The sequence below is a fragment of the Canis lupus genome, chromosome 32 (genome assembly GCF_048164855.1).
Source record: "Canis lupus baileyi chromosome 32, mCanLup2.hap1, whole genome shotgun sequence".
NCBI classification, from domain to species: Eukaryota; Metazoa; Chordata; class Mammalia; order Carnivora; family Canidae; genus Canis; species Canis lupus.
In genome coordinates, this window is record NC_132869.1 from 42,521,953 (window position 1) to 42,539,302 (window position 17,350).

The window sequence follows — 17,350 nt, forward strand, 5'->3', positions numbered from 1 at the left end:
AGTTTGGTAAATTGCCCAAGGTCAAAAGTTCTTAGGTAGTCAGGCTAGTATTCAAACTCAGATTTGTTGACTCACTCCAAACCTCATCTGGTCTCCATTAGGTCACAATGCCCTCATTTTATTTAGGTTTAGTTGTTGTACAACTGCTGATAACTGAATTTGAGGACCAGGTCCTTGTATATTTAAATTCAGGAATCTGTCTGATGAAGTAAAAGGAGAGACAAGCATTCTCTATTCCCTTGAAGTCTACTAGATTGGAGAAGGGAACTCCGTATGTGCCAGACACTGTTATAGGGCCTTCAGGTGAACTAGCTCATTTAATTCATAATAGCTAGGTGAAATGCTTGGTATGATAATCTGTCTTAAAAGTGAGGAGGGGCGCCTGGCTGGCTCAGTCAGAGGAGCATGTGACTCTTGATCTCAGGGTTGTGAGTTCAAACCCTACATTGGGTATAGAGATTACTTAAAAAAAACAAAAACAAAAACAAAAAAAACAACTTAAAAAAGGTAAAAAAAGGTAAAGATGAGGGGACTGAGGCTCAGAGAAATAAGTAAATTGCCCAAGATTGCATAGCTAGTAAGTAACAAAATCAGGATTAAAACCCTTTAATTAGGAAAGGTTAGATAGAGTTTACTCATGCCCATTGACTTTAAGTTGAATATCTAGCCAAATGAATAGCTGGGCAGTTTGATTTGAGCCCCTTTTGCTGTTAGTATCATTTGTAAGCATTGTTAACTGGACTGTTAGTTAAGTCACTTTCACCAAAATGATATTTACATCTTAGTATTATTTTATTTAAAAATTTACATCTTTTTAATGAGCTTTTCATTAGTAACCAGCTTGAAAAGATCATTTTGCTGTGGTGAAGAGCGCTTTTCCTGCTCACAGAATAGTGACCCGCACCACAGGCCAGAGGATTTTAAGGCAGTTAGGTTTCAGTTCAGCCTGCCCCAACGTGCCTCTGGAGTTCTCCGGCCTGCAGGTCCCTTAGCCTGCCTCTGGACTCCTTTTGTGAGAGTTAATTGTTCCCTACCTCTCTTACAGCTATAAAGTGGCCGTCTCAGTAAGTAGAGTTTTTATGTACTTCAGATGTAAAGATCAAAGAATTTTTGGAGGTGGAAGGAAGTCTTTAGAGATCAGCTAATGGAATCCTCCCGAATGACAGATGAAGAAACGGAGACCCTGACCTTTGTGTGATACTTTGAACATTCAGAGCTTTTTCACGTATGTTAACCTCATCCGAGTCTCACCACAGTTTTGTGGATTAAATATGATCATCATTATTATAGAAATGAATTCATCCAAGGTCTCCTAGCTGGGCCTAAAGTTTACCAGGCTTGCTTGCTTTGGTGGGTTTGATTATGTCCTGTGATGAAGTCCTGTTGTGTGAGAAAGTGAGAATTCAGTGATTTGTGAAGCAAGTCCAAGCAGGAAAAGCAAACATTTTCCAGTATGAAAGTGGTAATGACCTCAGCACTATAAATAGCAGGAACAAAGAAGAAAGGAGGTGGCAAAAACTGAAGTCTATGAGCTGATTGAAACTTTGTTTTTGGGCAGCCCCGGTGGCTCAGGGGTTTAGCGCCGCCTTTGACCCAGGGCCTGGTCCTGGAGACCCAGGATCGAGTCCCGTGTCAGGCTCCCTACGTGGAGCCTCCTTCTCCCTCCGCCTGTGTGTCTCTGCCTCTCTCTCTGCGTCTCTCATGAATAAATAAATAAAATCTTTAAAAAAAGAAAGAAACTTTGTTTTTATTTATTCCTGGATTAGGAGTAAGCATAACTGATTTTTGGTATTCTTGTGTTTATCAGTAGTGTAGTATGTGAGTTACTCTATACTTAACAAAACAATTCAAACAGAAACCATATTTTGTAATAAAGTATTAAAAAATTGTAGGTGAGCTAGGGAAACTTGAAACAGTTAATTGAAAGGTTCCTAAAAAACAAATGAATAAGTAAGTGTGGGAAGCTAAGGTTCACATATAATTATTTAATTATTTGATTGCCTTTAGTGATATGAGGTGTTTTTGTTTTTTGTTTTTTGTTTTTTTCTCTTTTTTCCTGTTTCTGTGGTACGGAGGTTTCCCTTAGAAATGTTACCTCTTGGGATCCCTGGGTGGCGCAGCGGTTTAGCGCCTGCCTTTGGCCCAGGGCGCGATCCTGGAGACCCGGGATCGAATCCCACGTCGGGCTCCCGGTGCATGGAGCCTGCTTCTCCCTCTGCCTGTGTCTCTGCCTCTCTCTCTCACTGTCTGCCTATCATAAATTAAAAAAAAAAAAAAAAAAAAAGGAAATGTTACCTCTTTCTTTGCCAGTAACCTGGCTGTGCTGAACAACGAATTGCTTTACCTTTGGTTCCTTTTTTCCTTTCATTTATTTATTTTTAAGTATTTATTTAAATTCTAGTTAACATGCAGTGTAATATTAGTTTCAGGTGTACAATATAGTGATTTAACACTTTTGTAAAACCCCAGCGCTCATCATAACAAGTGCCCGCCCTAATCCCCATCCCGTATTTAACTGCCCCCCTACCCAATCTACCTCTCCTCTGGTAACCATCAGTTCTCTATAATTAAGAGTCTGTTTCTTGGTTTGCCTCTCTCTCTCTTTTTTTCCTCCCCTTTGCTTGTTTGTTTTGTTTCTCAAATTCCACATACGAGGAAGTCATATGACATTTGTTTTTTTTCTGACTTAATTCACTCAGCATAATACTGTCCAGCCCCATCCGTGTTGTTGCAAATGGCAAAATTTCATTCTTTTTATGACGAATATTCCCTTGTTATATATATGCTACATTTTCTTTAGCCATTCATCAGTCGGTGGACACTTGGGCTATTTCTATAATTTGGCTATTGTAGAAAATGCTGCTTACTTTGGTAACTTTCTGTAAACAGTATGTTTTTTTAATTGGAAAGAAAATTATCTTAAAACTTAGATATAGATGTTAGCAGCTTTTCTTTTAGTTTTGGTCTCCAAATTGTCCTTCCTTTAAAAGGAACTGATTTTTCTAGACTGCATGGTATGATTGTGCTTTCACTGTGGATAGTACAATTCTATCATTAACAAAATTTCTATTTTCATTCTGTACTAAAGTTTTTTAAAATTATAAACTACTCAGTAGAACTAATGGAGCAGGATCTCTCATATAGTTCTAATCTAATGAAAAAGGAAAATAATAAAGGATGGAGTAAATGTAGAAAAAATTTGAAAGCAACTTTGTAAGATTTGACTTAGGAAGAATGTTCTTCAACTCTTCTTTCCTTGAGAGTCCTTTTAAAGATTTTCTTGCCCACCTGCTAATGGTCTTTCACGTGCCTATCCTGCCGATTCCCATTGTCATTCCATTGCAGACTCCTGGAATTCAGAGAAATGGTGTTTGAGGACGATTTGAATAGACTGGTCTTCAATTCTCAGTTTTGTGTATGATCTCAAAACTTGTGCAAGGGGTTCTTTATCTTTTTTATCTTTATCTTTTAAAAAAGATTTTATTTATTTACTTACTTGAAAGAGAGAAACTGAGCACAAGTGGAGGGGGAGCAGAGAGAGAAGCAGCAGCAGACTCCCGACTGAGCAGGGAGCCCAACCTGGGGCTTGATCCCAGGACCCCAAGGTCATGACCTGAACTGAAGGCAGACGCTTAACTGACTGAGCCACCCAGGTGCCCTGCCTTAAGGTTCTTTAATGGAAAAACCAAAGAGGTCACTTCACAGTAATTGATACTTAATTTTTGTTTTGCAATAGCTCGGGAGCTAGTCTCCTAGAAACTTCCAACACCTGACATAAACACTTTCATTAAATTGTGCCTATTGTGATAGGACTATGTCTTGCTTGTCCAGACTGTAGTGAGTTTTAAGGACTACAGTTAGTTTCTCGTTGGCCAGCCGCGATTTCGTGGTCATACTACAGATACGGTATTTAGCTGAGGGCTTAGAATTTTTAAAGGTGACTCGGCTTTTTTCTGTGATTCGTGTTTTCCTTGTTTGGCCTAACAGCTAAAGAGCCAGGCTTCCAGCCTGGTGTCTCATTCATATGAAAACATTCTCTCTGTATATATATGGTCTATGTGATTCAAAAGGCATGGTTTTAATAGATAAAGCCTTTTGACTTTTAAACTAATTATTTCTATAAATAAATAGTTGAAACTTTTATTTTTCTGTCTTGTTGACAAATCTCTTAGCACTAAATAAAATGTTTTGCCAGGAGAGTTATTCAATATTAATATGGATTTGCTTTTTTCTATGGAATTTAGTTTCTGTGACAGGGTACTTTCTAATGTGAGATCAGTTCTTAATAGATGTATGGAAATAGGAGGAACTTTCAGGTGCTTTTTGATGTCATATTTGGTAAATCTCAGGGTGACAGGGAAGTACAAAGATACTAATTTGTGTGTGTATGTATGTGAGTGTGTGTGTGTGTATATGATCTAAATACCAAAGGAATGCAAGAAATTTATTTGATTTGCAGCTTTCTTCTTAAAGTTTAACGTGGCAGTGGAGTTATAAGAAAATATTGATTAGTTTTCCTTTTCCAGATGTATTGCTATTTAACAATTAAATGTAGTTCAGGACTTCATTTTATATCTTGGTGTGTATTTTAAAGAATTAAATGAGTTGATTCATATTTTTAAAAACCAGAAATATAGATGATAAAGGGGAGCTACTGAATCTATTGGCCTATATTTTTAAGATCAGTCCATTTGTTATTGCCTGGGTATTTGAATTTACCCAGAGAAAACCAGTATCACATAAGCGTAATTAATTATTTGTTAGCGTATATATGTGCCACCTTCATTTTTTTTATTTCTCAAAGTGAGAAGACTGGATGATTTTCATAAGTATTCAAAAATTATTCTGCTGGATGAAATTTAGAGTGTTGTTAAAATAGATAATCACTTGCTCTCTAGTCTTTTTTTAGGAGAACCTATCTCCAAGGAAAATTTAAACCAAAGAGTATTAATTGCAACCAGAATTTTCTACGAACACTGATTTTTTTACATAATTTTTTTTATTGGAGTTCAGTTTGCCAACATATAGCCTATCACCCAGTGCTCATCCCGTCAAGTGCCCCCCTCAGTGCCTGTCACCCAGTCACCCCAAACTCCCGCCCACCTCCCTTTCCATTACCCCTTGTACGTTTCCCAGAGTTAGGAATCTTTTATCGAACACTGATTTTGAAATTAAAATTGTATGAGCTCCCTTGCTGGTTTGGTTCATCCTTATATTTAAACAACATTTCAGTAAAAGATTTTGTAGTCTGTATTGTTACTCGTCTGCAGGTCTTCTGCAGGGTATGTTAAAGATTACAAAAAATTCGAGGAACTCTAGATTTTCCATACAGGCTTTTTTAAAAAGTACTTTATCATATTATGGGAAACCATTAAAAATGGCTTAATTTTTATTCTCTAGTATGTGCATACTGCATGCCTTATAAAATTAAAAATAAACATCATTTTGGTAGCATGAATACTGATTCACAGACTTTTTAATAGTAAAATATAGAGAATTTCTGATGTGATAAGATAATAGAAATATTGTATAGCCCTTATAGTCTGAGTCCTGGTTATTTCAAATAAGAGACAGTGCTGTTATCTAAAGATCATCTGCTCAAAGCTAGTAAGTAAGTTCAAATGTTCAGAGCCCCATAAAAAGATCACTTGAAACCAATAGCGGAGAATATTAAAAACCAGCCCACACTGTCTGAGGTAAGAACTTAGACTCCACTTGAATGCATGGAAATATTTTGTGTTCCTTGTTAGTTTGGAGACTGTAAAAATGTAACAGAAGCATGGAATAGGAATGAGTTTTAGCATAGGGAGAAGATTGGAGATCATTCATTATTTCCTTTCATTTTCCAGAAAGAAACCAAGAGTGAGAGGTTAAGGTACTCAGCATCAACTAAGTAGTGACAGTAGTAAAACTAGAATACTCTGTCTTAACTGTCAGATAATTCACAATGGAACTTCAAAAACTGTAATGGGAAATGATGGTTATTATTATTGCCGTTAGTTTAAAAACTTTACATATGGTAAAATTGACTTTTTAATGTGTTCTGTGAGCTTTCACATATGTACAGATTCATGTAGCTCTCACTACAAATAAGGTACGGTTAAGTCCTATTACTCCAGAAAACTTTTTCAGGTTGCCCCTTTTGTTCAAAACCACCCTCTGGCCACTGTTGATCTGGACGACATCACTTTAGTTTTGTCTATTCTAGAATGTCGTATAAATGGAACTATTCACTATGAACTCTTGCATGTGGCTTCTTTCAGTTTAATATTTTTGAGATTCATCCATGTTGTGTAGATGAGAGCTTCATTCTTTTTTTATTGTTGGGTGGTATTCTAAGACTACATTATCATCTGTTTGTCATTGACCCGTCAATGAACATTGAGTTGTTTGCAGTTTTTAGCTTTTATAAATAAAGCTGCTGTGATCGTTTTTTGTTTTTATTTTTAGAGATAAAGGAGAAAAATTTTACTTGTATATATCATAGAACTGCTGATAGCTCTGAAAATATTCACAAAGTTAAATCACTTTTGACTTTGAAATGATTATAGATTCACAAGAAATTGCAAAGCTGGTGCAGAGAGGTTCTGTGTACCAGCTCCCACTAGGCTTGGGAGTGGAATTGTTGGTTAAATGGTGCCTTTTGTTTGACTTTGAAAGAGGCTGCAAAACCTGCTGGCGAAATTGTACATTCCTTCTCTTAATGTGTGAGCATTTCATATGTTCTAATTCATCCTGTAGACATTTCTGTAGTAATGAAAATATTCTATATCTGCACTGCCCAGTTCCTTAGTCACTAGCTAAGTGTGGCTGTTGAGCAGGTGAAATGTGGCTAATACATCATAGGAACCGAATTCTTTATTCAATTTATCAAGTTAGATTTAAATGGTTATATGTGCCTGGTGGCTGCTGTATTGGTTGGTGCATCAATGTGGCTCTACACTGTTGCCAATATTTAGAATTATCAGTCTTTTCTTTTTTTTTTTTTTTAAGGTTTTATTTATTCATGAGAGACAGAGAGGGGTGGGGGAGAGAGAGAGAGAGGCAGAGACACAGGCAGAGGGAAAAGCAGGCTCCTTGCAGGGAGCCCAACCTGGGACTCGATCCCGAGACCCCAGGATTTTGTGGCATTTCTTTAAATATTGGACTTTTTACTGACAGGCATTATAAATCGCATTAGTCTGATTTTTTCCTAGGCTTTCAAGCTCCTTTCAGGTGGGTCTGTAGCAGCTTTTATTCTAGGGCTACTTGCCCCCTGCTTCTGTGGTGTGGTACCTCTGGGGTCACTGCCTTGCATATTCAACAAGGTTTTTCCTTTCTTGCTTGAGGGAACTTGTTGAAATCTTGGACCTGTGTCAGCTCTGAGAAACCTTTCTCTTAGAACTCCTTGGTAACTTTCTTTCCTTAGAAATTCTTGTTAGCTGGTCTAAAGCAATTTTACCCTTCTCTTGTACAGGTTTTTATTTAGCTAAATACTCTAGGGAACCCTTATTTAAGTTACTGGAGCTCTTTCTCTTCTCTCTGGAACTCCACCCCATAAGTTCAAGCCACCTTGGCCTCCTTGCACTTTTTTCTCTGTCTCAAGTCAACAAGATTGCCAGGTTCTGTCTGGGTTCCTCCTCCCTGCTTGGGAGCGGTTAATTGCTTCCTGGCCGAGAGGCTTGGGTGACGGTGGGCCCTGCCGTGGTGGTTTCCCTTTTCCAGGGATCACTGAAGTCCTGCACCGCCTGTGTCTGAAAATAATCCTTTCCTAGATTTTATTCTGTGTTCTAGTTTTTTGCCTTGGGAGTATTTTTCTAGACCTGCTGAATCCTTCAAGAGAAATGGAAGTTGAATCATTCCAGAATGAATTTTAATATTTAATACCTTTACAAAATTCTGAAGCTCTCAAGCAGTTATTTTTTACCTAACATTTAACCATTTATTATTCACTTTTCCTTTGTATTGTTACAAATGATCTTGTATCATCTGTAGGAATGTTTATTTTTCAATTCAGAGCCCATGACAAACTTTAAATCAGAAACTGACCCAAGGAAAATGATTTGTCATACCTCATAAATCTCACGAAGCAGGAAAAAATTTTTGAATATGTAAAAATTCAATATTATGGGATGATCATTTTAAATATAAAATTATTATTTAGCACTTCATTAAAAACATGAATGATGGAGTACCTGGATGGCTCAGTTGGTTAAGATCTGCCTTCAAAAAAAAAAAAAAAAGATCTGCCTTCAGCTCAGGTCATAATCTCACGGTCCTGAGATCGAGCCCCACATTGGGTTTCTTGTTCGGCAGGAAGTTTGCTTCTCCCTGTCCCTCTGTCACCCGTTCCCCCTGTTCTTTCTCTCTGTGTCAAATAAATAGATAAAATCTTTGAAAAAAAAAAAAAAGAAAGAAACATGAAAGACTAATGTAGCAGTGGGTAAGTACTTAAATGAACCATTTAATGTAATGTTTTAAAATATTAGTCCTAAAAAAAATAAATAAAAATAAATAAAATATTAGTCCTATCATTGTAGAGTATTAACATGTTCAGTATACATTAGACCAGGAACCAGCAAACATTATCTATAAAGAGCCAAATAGTGTATATTTTAGGCTTTGTGGGCCATGTGGTCCCTGTCACAACAACTCTGCCTTTGTAGTATAACAGCACCTATAAACAATATGTTAATAAATGAGTAGGCAGTGTTCTGATAAAACTTTATTTCTATACAACAAAATTTGAATATCATCATTTTTACGAATACTTTTTCAAAATACTCTTCTTTGACCTTTTTTTCCAACTGTTTAAAAATGCAAAAGTTATTCTTACCTTGTAGGCCATACATACACAAATGGCTGGTCAGGTTTGGCCCTGGGTCCCTGCATCATAGTTTGGCAGCCCTTGCTCTAAATTATTAAAAAGCTCCCAGATAAAGTGTAGGATCTTAGCAGACTGTTGTGTTTTAATTCCAAGTGATATTTTTCTTTGAACTATTGTCTACTATTAAGTAGCAAAATAAACAAGGACACACAATACAGAGCCAATATGGCTTTGGCAGATTTTGATTGATTGATTGATTGATTGATTTTAGAGATGGGGGTGGTGCAAGGGAGAGGGAGAGGGAAAGTCTCCAGCAAATTTCCTGCCTGCTTGATCGTACAATCCTGAGATCATGGCCCTAGCCAAAATCAAGAGTTGGACGACCAATCCACTGAGCCACCACATGTCCTGCTTTGACTGTTTTTTTAATGTCAAAGGGTTATATCAGGGGTTTCTCAGACAATTTGCATAGTTAGTAAAAAAGTTAAGGATTTAAAATAATTATTTTATTGTCAGTATATAGGAATTAATAAATAGGTTTAAAATCAGGACAATTTCTACTTTTTAAAAAATTAAAGTATAACTGGCATACAACTTTATATTAGGTGAAACTATATATTAGTTTCAGCTATACAACATGATTTGATATTTGTATATGTTATAAAATCACCACAATAAATCTAGTTAACACCCTGTATTCTGTAACATAGTTACAGAATTTTTTTTTCTTATGATGGGAACTTTTAAGATTTACTCTGCTAGCAACTTTCAGACATTCAAACAAAATGTAAAACCTTCCCTAACAAAATGTAAAACCAAGCATCCACAAATTCAAGACAATCAACTAGTATTTAACTTACTAGTAGAAGAAAAATCGACATACTTCAAAGGAAGATAACAAGATATAAAATTTCTATGGCATGTCATCTGCAATATCCAGTATACAATCGAAAGTCATTAATCATGTGAAGAACTCAGAAAATATTATCCATAGTTAAGAAAAAAGTCAATACAGATGTTAAGGAACAGTAACTTTAGATCAGTTATTATAAATGTGGTCAGGAACTTAAGAGGAAAGGTGGCATAATGAAGGAAAATATATCTGTGCAGAGGGAGGTAGAAACGATTTTTTAAAAATAAAAAGGAAATTAGAGACTAGAAATATAATACTGAAATAAAAAATTCACTGGATAGACTTACCAGCAGATAACAGATGGCAGAAGAAAGGGCCTTGACAAGTTAGTGGAAGTCATCCTGTTGAAGAACAAAGAGGAAAAGATTTTTAAAAATAGACCTCAAGCCAAAGAGAACCTCAATGACCAGTGGGATTACAAATTAGTCAGCCTTACGTATATTGAAACCTAGAAGGAAAAGAGAGAAAACGGGCCAGAAATTTTTTAAAATAAAGGCTGAAAACTTCTCAAATTTAGGAAACACTAATTTGCAGAGCCAGGAAGTTCAGTGAACCCCAAGAAATAAATGAAAACTAAATGTAGACATATAATAGCTGTACTTCTAAAAACCAGAGATAAAGAGAGAAATCTTAAAAATAACCAGAAGATAAAAGAAACATTATTTACAGGATATCAGTAGTATTAATGACTACCAACTTACCTGAATAATGGAAGCCAAAAAAACCATCGAATGATACCTTGAAAGGGTTAGGAGGAAAAAGTACCTTTCAACTCAGAATTCTATACTGAATATAAATGTTAAAAATTGAAAGTAAAGATGATTTCAGATAAAAAATTAGATAATTCATTGTCAGCAGACTTGCAATGTAGGAAATAATTAAAGAGTTTTTAAGCTGAAGGACAGTGATAGCAAATGGAAACTGTTCTGCAGGAGAAATGAAAACCACTAAGAATGATTTTTTTTTTTTTTTACTGCAGTTACTTTCTTTAGAGGAAAGCTGACTTTTTTTTTTTCTTTTTGAAAGCTGACTTCTTAAAGGAAAAGCTGAAACCATCTTACTATGGGTTTTATAATAGACAGAGGTATGATGTATGATAACATTAACAAAAAGGCTTTGTAGTAAGTGGAGCGATACCATTGCAAGGTTCTTCTGCTTTGCATGATGTTCAATATTAACTTTAAGTAAACTGTGGTAATTTGAGGATGCATATTAGAATTCTTAGAGTGTTACCCCCCCAATAGAAAGACGTATCCAGCAATTAAAGTAGAACATTACAAATATTTGATTAACTGAAGTTAAGGCAGGAAAAGGTAGAATAGGAACAAAACAAAACACAAAGTAGAAAACAAACAGTGGAGTGGTACGTTTGAGCCCAGTGATCTCAGTAATTATATTACATATTGATGAGCTAGACCTTCCAGTTAGGAGAGATTTTCACTGGATAGAATACAAGACCTAGCTGTGTCCTGTCTACGATGGCACGCACAGTGTGAGGATCTGATTAGACGTAGCTTAGGTCTCTATCTCTCACATTGTTGGGTGAGCTTTCAGTGGCTGTATTACGATGGGATTCCTGTAAGTCCAAGAATAAACTACTCAGAAAAAATGATTTGGGAGGCTGAGAGGACAGGAATGCAGAATGGATTGTAGGAGGATAATACAGCACTACGTTAGGAACCTACTACCTAGGTTCTCACTTCAGCTTTGCCACTGGCCAAACACCTACCCTTGGGAAAACACTATTGTTATGTACTTTTCTAGGTTACCGATATTTCTATACCCATGTGTTCGGGTTTTTTTCATATTCAGATTTCAAGGTAAAATTGGCATAAATTGCATTTTTCTACTTGAAAGACTCCTCTAATACTGGAAAGGCATCATTGTTTGATCCATCCATCCATCCTTAATAATATTCCTCCTACATACTGCTTAATGTTATCAAATGCCACATGAAATAGAGATATAAGCACTGTAAAAACATTGGGTGTTGTTTGCATCAGGAATAACCCAACTGTGTTGGAGTTAGATATGGTTTGATGGTACACAAACAAAAACTTGCACTTTAAAATGCTTTTCTGGGGATGCCTGGGTGGCTCAGCAGTTGAGCATCTGCCTTTGGCTCAGGGCATGATCCCAGATTCCTGGGATCGAGTCCCGCGTAAGGCTTCCCGCATGGAGCCTGCTTCTCCCTCTGCCTGTGTCTCTGCCTCTCTTTGTGTCTCTCATGAATAAATGAATAAAATCTTTTTAAAAAATCACTTTTCTGGTGTCTTAATATTTATTTGATATTAATATTTTTAGATTATGTATTTGAAAGTTTCAATTCTGTAATATGTAAGCATAATCAGAAATCATTAAAAATAATGACTTTTATCTTTCTCTTTCTACTTAACTCTTACAGTTATTTTCCTTATATTTGGTGTTACATAGAAAACAAGTTAGGGGTTGTGTCAGTTTTAACATACGTGTAACTAGTGCCGCAGAGTTAGAAATAGATAGGAATTTATTCATTTGATTTTAGGTGGTATCTTGTATATCAAATTATAAATACATTTCATACTAGAGCCTAAAGCAAAGTAGCTGGGGAAACTTTTGCATTTGGAGATACCTGCTTTCATATTTTAGAAAGGGTGTATCAGAATTAGACATTGTTACTTTTTTTAAGAATTGGATTTTTATAAAGATGAAGTAAGGTTATTTCTCTTTCAATTAATGCTCTTACATAGCTAAAACCAAGTGTTCAAGGACAATCAAATGAAGTCTTAGAAAGTTTCGAGCATATCACTGCCAGTTGGATCCTCATACATTACTTTGTTCTGAGGCGCGACATACTTACGGAGCGTCAGGATCCTATCTAGGTGTCCACCTAAGTAAGGAAGTTACTTCTTAAATGAAGATTAGTTATAACTGTTGAGTGAGGTGAAATTAAGAATATCCTAAAGGAAGGAAAAGCATCTAGTATATCTAAAACTAGTTTATTCGCCAATTTGAATTGCTCTATTTTATTTTTTTCTCTTGCAGTAAACATTGGAGTCTTCAGAAAATAAGTGAAGGAATGAGAGGCAAGGAAGAAAGTGTATTCATCCTGGAAGGACCTAAAACACTTTGAAACTTTAAACGAATGTAATGATAGCTGTCAAAACCACCTTTGTCACCGTAATGGATGAAGTACTTCAGATTTAACCGGTAACCAGAATTCTCATACTGTGCTACACTTCCACCAAGAACTTTCTATGACTTGAAAGGATTTCTCTTTAAGTTTAAATATTTACTGTACGAATACCAAAGTATAGACAAAGCTGGTAATTTTATAACTTACGTAGCATAGTCAGGTCTTTGTTTTGGCCTTTAGAGTATTGCTCAAAAGAATCGTTTTTTCCCCAGGTTATGAACTTCTTATGTTAGAAACAGATAAGCTTGTTTGAGTAGAAATATAGCAGAGTACTAGTATATTTATAGGTCCATTCTTCACTAAATACTTTTCCTTTCATAGTAAGAACTCAGGCAGCATGAAATGGTAACATACTATCACCTATGAGGTGTTTTAGTCTCCTTCTCTGAACTTTATTTCATGTTGTTTAGATTCCTTACTTGACATCTGGTCTCTTGCTCTTTTTTGCCTTCCTATCTGACGTCTTTTTATTTTATCCTTATTTGCTTCTTTGCCCCCCCCTCAGGAATTTAGAGTCATAAAAAAACACAAGAATCCAGAGTAGAAGGGAAAAACTGGAAAAGATTATAAAAGTGTTTCTTCTTGTGAAATTACAAGGACTGTTACTGTCAGGGAGAGTGGAAAGCAACTGTAGGAAGACTTAAGATTCTTTGTCAGTCTTCTTAAATCTCCTTGATCTTAGGCCATAATTGTTTCAGTGTCCGTTTTGTAAAGATTCAAATGTTTGCAAATATTTTAAGGCATCCTAGTGAACAATTCATTGCTAGTGTACTGATTTTATTTTGACAGATAGTCATTTGTTTGGGTCACTGTGTCTTGGTAGTGAATGGGTGCAGTTGACTAAAACTAGGCTCCTGTGGTGAAGCGCAGATGTGACATCAAACACAGTATCCATTGCTCGTCCTAATAATTCTAAGGAATACAGTACCTATTTCAAGGGAATTATTCAAACTGACAAGTGTAACCCAGGATAAATTGTATATGAAGAATGAATGTTCTTAATATTCTTTCCTGTGCTAATATTAACCTTGATTTTAAAAATACCTGAATGTTGATTTTTAAGAAACTTCTCCAATAGTTGATTTAGACCTCTACTTAGGGCACAGTTAGAACTTTTCCATATTCTTACCACTACCATGCACGTAGCAGCATTTAGCCCTTTCTAAATGTCCAGCAAATTCTTTCTACTTCTCAACCATTAAAAGATAAAGTTGAAGAAAGTAACTTTTGAAACACAGCAGAAGTTAAAGTGCGGAATGTTCATTTACACAGGTAAGGCAATATGTAAAAAGTCATCACATTTCTGTCTCTTCCTCGGCAATGATCTAAGTTTTCTTTACCCATGTAATTATGTCTGATTCTGTAGTCTTACATAACTATAGTTTCATTAATGAGATTAATACATTAAATATCAAAAACAAACAACATTGTCAACATTTTTACTCTGGTACTTTTACCACTCCTCATTCAAACTCTTAATTCCATTCAATCTCTCTCAGTATACTTAGTAACCTGGATAAAAATCATTGAAATCTATAGATATTGGATATTTCCAAGTATTAATGTTTTTCCGGAGTTAAAATGTTATCAAGGAACAGACTAGGATAGAACTTGACCTCTTTACAAACTGAAAGAACTGCACTGATTCTCTCATCTTGCTTAGTTCAGAAGTCATATAACTCATATCCATGAGGTATATAGAATTAAAGAAGACCATCTGCATTTACATATTTAATTTTTCTGGCCTCATTCAAGCTAAGTGCCTTCCAAATCCCAAGTCTATGATGTTTGAAGAGGGAATGGAATTAGGTTTCTAGTTGTGCAATTAACAGGATTTCTCACTTGCACAATTAGGAATTCATATTTCTAATTGTGCAAACTATCATGGCCACTTTTAAGAGGCTAGTATTTAAAAGACATTCTAGCTATGTAATGATGTAATGTTAAAATGGAGTCAGTTTTATCTAAATTCATTTCACTAGCTTAAAATTGCGGTTCTTGGGGGTGAAGGATATGTTCTTGCAGAGAGTAAGACTGCTCTAAACAATATATCCATCTAGAATCTTGAATTTATAAGGGTTCGTAGGCCTTTAGAACATCCTCTACAGCACCTTCATTTTGCAAAACTGTCTTTATGAAGGGAAGCCTATGTACAATTTGCAGAGAAAAAAAGAAATTAAATAATAGTGATTAATGTGTATTGAGTGATTACCATATGCCAAGCATTGGGATCAGTGTTTAAATGAATTATCTCAAGTTTCACAACTGTATTTGACATGGGTCTTATTATTAAATATCTCCATTTACATTTACATATGAGGAAACATATTCTTAGAGAAGTTAATTGCCCTACATCAAGTTTGCTAGTTAGTTGTAGACCCAGTTCTGTCTGACTCCACAGCCTGAGCTCTTAACCAGAAATGTGTTCTGGTTTACAAATACTCAGTACAATGTGTTGTGGTTGCTTCTTTATGTAGTCGTGAAAGATGGCAAGTTCTTATTCTTGGCAGCATTCTCATCTCAGCTTTGTGAAGTTATGCTTCCTTGAGACACATATTATATTTCTTTTGCAGCATCAATTTTATTTTGTCAGTAATTTATCATTATTTTGGTTGTTTTTAAAATGTTAGTAATAAAAAGATGAGCCACTCCTAAGTAAAGACTAAGTTACTTGAAGATGAAGACCCACATTTTATTTGAGATAGAAACTTAGAAGACAGAGAAAGATAGGAGATAGGGATGGGGAAAAAATGCAAAACTGACCTCTGCTCAACTGTCCTCTCTTGAAGTTTTATTTGCCTTTGTCTTTATCACCAGAAGTTCTTAATTGTTTTTCAGTCTCAGAGACTGATACTATCCCTAAAGACTAAAATAGTAATGAATCCAGAGACCAATTTATCTTAATAGCATAATTTTTTGTCAGTTTACATATAGCCCCTTCAAATAGATCTATTTCGTATTCTAAGCATAGAAAAAACAAAGTATATTAACCTGTCATCAAGGTTTAAGATGATTAAGCCTGTCGCCAAGACTCAGCATATTCAAGACATCAGTTTTCCCCAAATAAATATACAGGTTTAACTGAATTTCTCAAATCCCAGCAAGATTTTTCATATATTGTTTGCCATTTTCCACCAAGTTCCTTCTATCCTCCACATTAACACTGTCCTTCCTCCTCCACCATAGGAATTGTAGCCGGTTCCCTTTTGAGAGTGTTTTAGCCAATTGCATGATAACCAAACAATGTGATCAGATGTTTTAGTTACTAGCAGTTTTTCAGTCCAAAGTTTAGTGAATCTTAATTTTCTGAGATTTTGCTTAAATAAGAAGAGTGTTTCATGTCCCCCCTGAAAAAAGCTGTAATAGGAGGAAAAGCAAAAATAAAACAAAAAATGTTATTTCATCCTTGCTTTCTAAACTGAGGCTATAAAATTCAGAATGATCCTATAGATTCTTTTGGAGAGAATGTTGAGATATCTTCTGGATTACCCCTACCTTCTTGTGGGACTATCAACTTACCTGACTAATGGAATAAATGTCATGCCATTTTGTATTACTGACTCATTCATTCATTCATTCATTCATTCATTCATCACATATTTGCTTGGGAAAAATGACATTTGCAATAGGTAAAAGTTTTTAAACTTCTTTTTTGCTAACATAGCGTCAAGGGGTTTGTATCTCCTCTGTCTCTCTTGGCTATAAGTATGTCACTGCGAAAGGCCAGGGGTACATAAGAAGGGTCTATAGTACAGGGCCTGTCCTCAGTGGCTCACAATCTAGCAGGGCAGGCAAACATGTAAATAGATGTCCCCTGGTATCAAGTGTTTAATGGAAGTGTGAGCAGAGAATTGTGACAGTGCTTTTCCCTACGTGGGAAGAGTGAGGGAAGGCTTCCCAAACCACAGAGGTATCCTTGATGAGTGTTACTGGATGAATAGGAGTTTACTACCTGGGAACAAGCTAGAGAAAAAGAATTATAAGCAAAGGGAATATTATATGCAGAGATATACTTTTCTAGAAGGAAAAAAGTCCTAGAGTTTTTTAAGTTGAAAAGGTTATCTGGGATCTTTAATTTTGACACCTTGCTTAACATAAAAGGAAATGGAAGCCCTTGGAAACAATTACTTGCCCAATATTACTCAGAAATTGCGGTATCACTTCAAGTATTCTTTCAAATTATACACTAAAATATATAAAATGTATTTTGGTCAGACATTACTCCCAAGAAAGAAGATTCTTGCTCATGTTTTCCTTGTTTATAAATCTACATCACTTCCAAGCTAAAACATAACCAGGTGTTACTTTTATTTCTCTTAGCAGTTTTTTATTATGAAAATTTTCAAGAATTCATAAAAATTTGGAATAATCAGCTTTTATCTCACCACCAAGGATGAAATGAATGCTAACATTTTGTCATTCTTGTTACAAGAAATTAAACAGTTTAGGAAAGTTT

General features: G+C 35.6%; 1 protein-coding gene across 45 annotated transcripts in view; it reads left to right on the forward strand.

Moving 5' to 3' along the window:
* PEAK1 (pseudopodium enriched atypical kinase 1) overlaps positions 1-17,350 on the forward strand; it is a 294,889-nt gene that overhangs the window by 128,074 nt on the left and 149,465 nt on the right. For 32 of the 45 annotated variants that reach the window (XM_072809762.1, XM_072809763.1, XM_072809779.1 and 29 more), the window contains one exon: positions 12,744-12,908. The gene's annotated coding sequence lies outside the window, so the exon portion shown is untranslated. Of the gene's footprint in view, positions 1-1,045; positions 1,226-12,743; positions 12,909-17,350 lie in introns of all 45 variants that reach the window. The other 13 variants (XM_072809795.1, XM_072809780.1, XM_072809804.1 and 10 more) reach the window with 2 other exon arrangements.